The sequence below is a fragment of the Solanum pennellii genome, chromosome 12 (assembly GCF_001406875.1).
Source record: "Solanum pennellii chromosome 12, SPENNV200".
Taxonomy (NCBI): Eukaryota; Viridiplantae; Streptophyta; class Magnoliopsida; order Solanales; family Solanaceae; genus Solanum; species Solanum pennellii.
The window spans coordinates 73,705,593-73,712,791 of record NC_028648.1 but is presented as its reverse complement, the minus strand read 5'-3'; the positions used below and the strand labels follow the sequence as shown (position 1 = coordinate 73,712,791).

The 7,199-nt window shown below is 38.2% G+C and overlaps 1 long non-coding RNA gene across 1 annotated transcript; it reads right to left on the bottom strand.

Annotated features, from left to right (window-relative positions):
- Positions 1-237: 237 nt before the first annotated feature.
- LOC114075083 lies at positions 238-6,157 on the bottom strand. The gene is made up of 3 exons (XR_003575422.1): positions 5,661-6,157; positions 2,939-3,074; positions 238-404 (listed from the first exon to the last, which is right to left on the bottom strand). It is a non-coding gene; the product is annotated as an uncharacterized LOC114075083 (long non-coding RNA).
- Between the last annotated feature and the right edge of the window lie 1,042 nt (positions 6,158-7,199).

Sequence of the window (7,199 nt, the reverse complement as noted above, 5' to 3'; positions counted from 1 at the left end):
CCCAAAACCACACCCTAGAAGATAGGGCCTATCTCGGATTGCAACTGGCGTACTTGACCTCTCGGAGGTCTTGTACAAGCCCTTTCCATATAATTCAATGCATATACATAATGAAAAGTAGTGCAGAATTAAAACTTTTCACAAAACATTTGAATATCTATAATAACGTCTTTTATTAGAAATCATAGGGAATACTAAGTCTCAAACTCATCAATCTTAGACACGAGAATGCTTTGGGACACGGGCCATACTTCAATCATATAGAAATACTTAGTCTATTACAATACTTTGAAATAAAGACATATATGTATGTCCTCGAGTCAAGTGAGGATATACTTCACTTCGCTTGAACGACTCTAGGATCCAAATTTTCCTTCATGATCATTCTCACCTTTCACCTGCACCTTTAGAGATAACAAAATGTATGGAGTTAATAATAACAATTGTACTAAGTGTAATATTATGCATAAAATCATAAAAACGTACATTTATTAGAAATATACATCTTTTTGACTTAAATATCATAACATAATCATAAGAACAACATTTAACACCTTAGAAACACATAAGATAACATTTAGTCAATTTATAGCATTTTTGAAGCAACATTACAGTGACTTCAACTCACTGTACAGTGAACTTCTTCATTGTTACAGTGAACTTGCTTACCTTTACCTAAGACACCTTCTAACATGTAATTATCCCAGTAATAGTTATCCTAAGACTCACTGAAGCAACACAAAGAGTGACCGCCCATACACTCTCACTAAGCATGCCTAAATGATCCTCAAGACTACTCATAATGAGACACATATACACTTACAAGACACCAAAGCAAATAACATGTATAATATGACATCTTCCTTACAAGGCTATTAAAAGACTTAATTAAGTAAATCAAGAAGATAACGTTCATGATTGACCTCTTCAAGACTATCTAAATAATCCTTATGACTACCTAAGGCTTAGATCATGTCCACATAATCAACATCTTCCCTAACTAGAGTCATTCTTAAGACTTATCTAGGTAAAATACAAAGTGATCATTCCTATGCCCCCTTCAGACCTTAACTAGACAACCCTTAACTACTCTAGGTAAGTACTTATTCATTAAACATACTTTCTTAACATAAGTCATTACATTCATTAGTTCATTTAAGACTCATTCATCACATAAAGAAATTCAAGTAATGGTCTTGGACAAGACCTAGAGACTCTAACTAACACCTTCAAAGCTATTGTTCAATGTCTAGATAGCGTCTCATAACACCACCTAAACTTCATAGAACTTCTCTAATGATAGTAGTTATCCCATATGATGAGAATAAGCAATAACCGACATAGATCATGATAGCTTTCAATTGTTTCTCAAGAAGCTACACTTCAAAAGCGTCGCCTAAATGACAAAAAGGCCACGCTTTTAGCTTCTCATATGGCAACACTTTTAATGATCTAACACTACGTTTTCAAATGTGGCCTTTTTCAGGTCCTTTAAAGCAACATTTGTTATTCCTTATGACCACATTTTATGAATGTACTAATTTGTGTAGGCTATAAAATATTATTTAAAATATTGATATTCCTCTAATTTATTTTGTAAATATCCAGTAATCAAGTTAGACATTAATATTCTAATTAGGCTATCTCACGCACTAAATTAGATTATAAATAACTCTGAAAAATAATTGAAGTGTAAAAGTTTTGCAATAAACTTTGCGAAAGAAACATGCTCCCTAGAAAAGAAAAGAATTCCACAAAATCAAAATGATTTAAGTACTGCACACACTAACAAACCTATATCTCAAGATGTGCAATAAAAATAATTCCCCCAAAATAAAATTCGAATATCACAATTTGTTAACAAGTCTTCATGGTTCAGTTCAATAATTAGACTTCAATTGTGCGATTATTCCAAATTTATCACAAAGAGTTTCCTACACATTCAAGTAAAATTACAAATCAGAGAAAAAAAATCTATTTATTATAGTACACATATTATATCATAAATAATAATATGTATATGTTATATGCATATATTGCTGTAAACGCTAAATTACTAAAAAGATTGCGTTTGAATAACATTTTTAAATATGTATAGCAAAAATAAAGTATTATTCATCAAAAGTAAGATCTTGAGGAATGCAAAACAGTAACAAAAGTGTATTGCAATCAATGTGTCAGTGGATGGCAAGTCTCACCTGGGGTAAAATTCATATCTTTTCCGTATATTTCTGGAGGATGCAATATTTTTATTCACTTGAAGTAGAATTCGATCTTGAATAAAATTCAGATTTTATTAATGCAATATGCAAAATAATGCTCTTTGAAATGCAAGTCTTTCTCCTAATCTGTTTTATAGAAGGAATTATATTTTTTCCTGTTTATCGTCCATCCATGTATATTCAAACCCAAAATAAGCCCAAAGTCCTAGAAGAGGTGGGGGTGGGGAGGATCCAATCGAGGTAATCATGTGGGTGGTGGGGTTTTAATGTTGACGTGCACCTCCGCTATACTTCATGTTAGTCCATCAATTTCCCATTATATCATCTTTCTTGGGACCACAATTACATGTACCAAGCACATGAACAATATATACTGTACCAAATTCTTTAGCTTTCTTATTCCTCTCCTAGTACTTTTATACTAGAGAAATTCACCAACAAAATACTAGTATTGAAATGTTTTTCTAACATTCATAAATCAATTATAAAGAAAAAAAAGCAGGGGGAAATAATAGTTCATATGATTAACTAAAAATAAGATATGACTAAGAGTAGTTCACATAAATTCACGTACACTGTGCACACACCTACAAGATGCTCTTAGGGTGGAGAAAACATGCTTGAATTTGCAGTGGAAGTTCACATATAGCCTTGATAACTTCGCGCTTATCACTGACTCATATATGTCTACAACTCATAAACAATGGTAACCTCACCTAGAAATTTTAGGATGAAGTCAAGTCATTCGGAAATCCTGCTCCAAGAGGAATACCAACGATCAACTTGGAAATCAAATATGGTCCCAGAGCATAAGACCTTTTCACACACTCTCTATCCCCAATTGCTTCTTCCCTGGAAAGATACATGTTGGGAATTAAACACACAACACACACAAATAATCTAGAGAAAAGAGAAACGGAACACAAACGGGACACACAAGAATTTAACGTGGTTCGGTTTCCCTACTCCACGACTGTAACAGGAGGTTTTTATTTCACTTGTGCTACTCTGGAATTACAAATACAAGGATCATATTTATAGGAAAGCCAAATGGTTAACCTAGGGTTTCAGTAATGGGTCGGGCCGGCTCACAAGCCTCCACAAAGCCCAACAATCTCCCACTTGGAGGCTTGAAGAATTTCAACTGTCATCCACTTAGAACACTTGTATGTCTAGTAATCTTTTTCAACTCTCTCCTGCTACAGCGGCCTTCTCATCAGTCAACTGAAAGGCCCGTTGAAGCTCCCCGAAGCTTCAACACATCAGTCACGGCTGAAACTGCCCTTGACTCGTCCTCGGTCCCTACCGGCTCCCACTTGAGACACGAACTGCCGGATCCTAGAACTCCCTGAGAACAAACACTCTCCATACTCAGCAAGAAATTTTCTGGAGACGTATCAACAGCTGGAATACTGGTTCTCTTGACCCACTGTCTTCTAGGAGCCTTGGCTGAAGCACGGCCGGTGCTCCCACTGCCACAAACGCCTCTGACTGGTCTTCCTGAACCTTTCCTTGCTCGTTCATCCTGAATCTGACCTGTGGCTCTGGGTTTCTTTCTTGCAAAGACAACCTTCTTCTGCCCACGAGATTCTGTGAACCGGACTTTGTTTTTCTTCTGAACTGGGACGGTCACTCCCTCAGACGGTAATCCGACAATATACAACGATCCTCTTTTTGTTCCACGAGCCATGACAAGATTGCCCCTCACGACCTTCCACTGCCCATTTCCGAACTTCACATGATGTCCCTGTTCATCCAACTGCCTAACAGAAATCAAACTTTTCGTCAAGCTTGGAACAACTCTGACATCCTTCAAGGTCCAGAAACCGACTGGCGTCTTCAGCACCATGTCACCCATGCCCGTAACATCAAGAGCTCTATCGTCTGCAAGCCTTACCTTTCCAAAGTCTCCAATAACCAGATTCTGCAATGCTTCACTGCTGTGGGTAGCGTGAAAAGAAGCACCAGAATCCATGACCCAGGAATCCACATTGCTCTCCGCGCAACAGATAAACAAATCCTCGTTGACGCTGTCTTCTGCAATGTTGACTTGTTTGTCTTTCTGGCATTGATTCCTGAAATGCCCCACCTCCTTGCAGTTCCAACATGTTACACCTGAGCCATCCCGAGCCTTTGACTGACTCCTTCTTCGGTTCCTGCTCCCACTACCTCTGTTATTTCCTCTGCCTCTGACGACGTTTAGCATATCACCTGATGATTCTCCAGAACTCCTTCTTCTGACATCCTCGCCAAGAACGAGATCACGAATCTTCTCAAAGGTGAATCCATTAGGTCCCACTGAACTGGCAACTGCTGTAACCGTTCCGGACCAACTGTCAGGCAATGATGATAACAGTAGTAAAGCTTGAACTTCATCATCGAACTTAATGCCAACTGACAAAAGTCTGGCTAAGATCGAATTCAATGAGTTGATGTGCTCGGTAACTGAACTGCCTTCCTTCATCTTTGTGTTCACCAACTCTCTAATCAGAAAAATTTTGTTTGCTGCAGATGGCTTCTCGTACATGTTAGACAAGGCTTCCAAGATGCCTTTCGCTGTCTTCTCCTTAAGAATGTTGAACGCAACATTCTTGGTCAACGAGAGTCGGATAACTGACATAGCTTTCCGATCCAAAACTGCCCACTCTGCATCAGACAATTTTCCTTGCTTGTCACCCAACACTACGTCCAAATCTTTCTGAACCAGCAAATCTTCAATCTGCATCTTCCACCAACTGAAATCTGTACCATCGAACTTCTCAATTCGGAACTTCCCATCTTCTGCCATCTCAAAGGACTTCGGCAATTCCCTTAACGGCGTCTACAGACAGCGGGCGGCGATTTGGACGATGCTCACGATCTGGACGCTCGCGGCTGGATCTGAGGCTCCTCGACGCGGCGGCCAACGGAACGGCGCGACGGACAGCACACGGACGACGGCTGTTCGCACCCTGCGCGGTTCTCCTAGCCGGCTGCTGCTTGAGGTTACCCACACGGTAACGGCGGACACTCCTCCCTGCACACAGTTCTTCACACAAGAACCCTAGGTGACAATTTCTCACAGTTTGTGTTACAATGTTGTTGAAACCTCGCTCTGATACCAATTGTTGGGAATTAAACACACAACACACACAAATAATCTAGAGAAAAGAGAAACGGAACACAAACGGGACACACAAGAATTTAACGTGGTTCGGTTTCCCTACTCCACGACTGTAACAGGAGGATTTTTATTTCACTTGTGCTACTATAGAATTACAAATACAAGGATCATATTTATAGGAAAGCCAAATGGTTAACCTAGGGTTTCAGTAATGGGTCGGGCCGGCTCACAAGCCTCCACAAAGCCCAACAATACAAACCATGTTTTTAAGAGCAGTGTATTTTGCTGCAATCTGGGCATGGACAAATTAAATGGAAAAGAAATATATTAGGAACCTCTTGGCCTCATCAATTTGGCACTCTATATTTTGATGCTTGATACTTTTTAGTGGCAGGAGCCGCAGGACATATGGCTTCTTCACCCAATGTTGAAGTGATACAATTGATATTCTATCCCAAACTGATCTTACCAGAGAAAGGCGTTCAAGGTCCAAGAAGACCACCTCCAGAGAAAGCTAAAGATTAACGTGATTCTTTTGTTCACCAAACTGCAAAAAATGATTAATAAGGGCTACGCCACAAAAAACTAGTAGACTTTGGACACACATATATATTAATAGATGGAGAATCAACACTGGCTGCTCCAGCTCGTTCACAACCATCAAAACTTCAAAATTATTGAAAAAGAAGAATGTCCGACCGTCATCTTGAAACACCCGGAGTAAGAATACTTCTGGAGGTCACATGTTGCAGCTATTTGGTTCAGTAGTTTGAAGCTTAAACATTCAAAAAGAATCAGAAACTAACTTAAGAATTTTTAAAGTAACTAGAAGTGTTAACCACTACTCATATTTTATTATCCATAACAAAGCCACATATTTGAATGGAATTCACAAGGTTTATCAAAAATTTTCTAAGTGAAGAAAAAGGTTTATAAATCAGTCGCCTAAAAAGTGATACAAAAATTGTAAATCCGTGGCACCACATACTCAAAATGTTATTTAACTCAAACATAAAATTCATAAATTACATTTATTATGAACATCAAATTCTTGAAAGATTACACGAGAAGTGTTGAAAAAGAAATAGTGAAATCCCCTTGCGTTAAATGCTATAAAAGAGGATACACACGAGTTGTGATGTTGTTCACCAGGACCTGAAGTCTCACTGCCTCAGAAAGTCCTCAACCAACATTAACAAGTACTCTCTTCTACCAGGACCTGTATATCTAGATCTAGGAGTTAGTTACATGCAATCAGTTTGTTACATAGAAAGACTTTTCCAAAAAGTTTGCATAAGGCAGCTTACAATGTATTAGGCACTCTTTCTTTTTCAATATTGTGTCCTATTTATCAAAAACAAATTTCCTTCCAAACACACAGTAGTCAACAAACAATGGAAAAATGCAGAATCAATGTTTTATAACACTAAAATACACATACATTTTATACTGAGATTATTATACCTTATAGTTCACACCAAATGACTCCTTTAAGAAACTGAAGGCTACCGAAATTTTCCTTTCTCATAACTCCCAATTAAATCAAAAACAGAAGAGACTATGATACATATGACATGAGCATTTTGACCAGCAGTTTACATATCAAATTTCAAATGAAACTTAGAACGATACAACCGAACCCCAACTAAATAACTATACCTCCAAAAACTGCATAATTGTTGATAAACTTACTTACAATGAAGTTATTTGACCAAGCTTTTCCAGCAACTCGTGCACGATTGAGCCCTCCGATACTTATTTTCTGTCCTTAAATCATCTCCTTCCTCGACTGTATTGGATGGAGGATTGCCATTCTTATAAAACTGAGTTGCAGCAACTCGGGAGCAGCTATTGCAACAACAAGATTTTCAGAT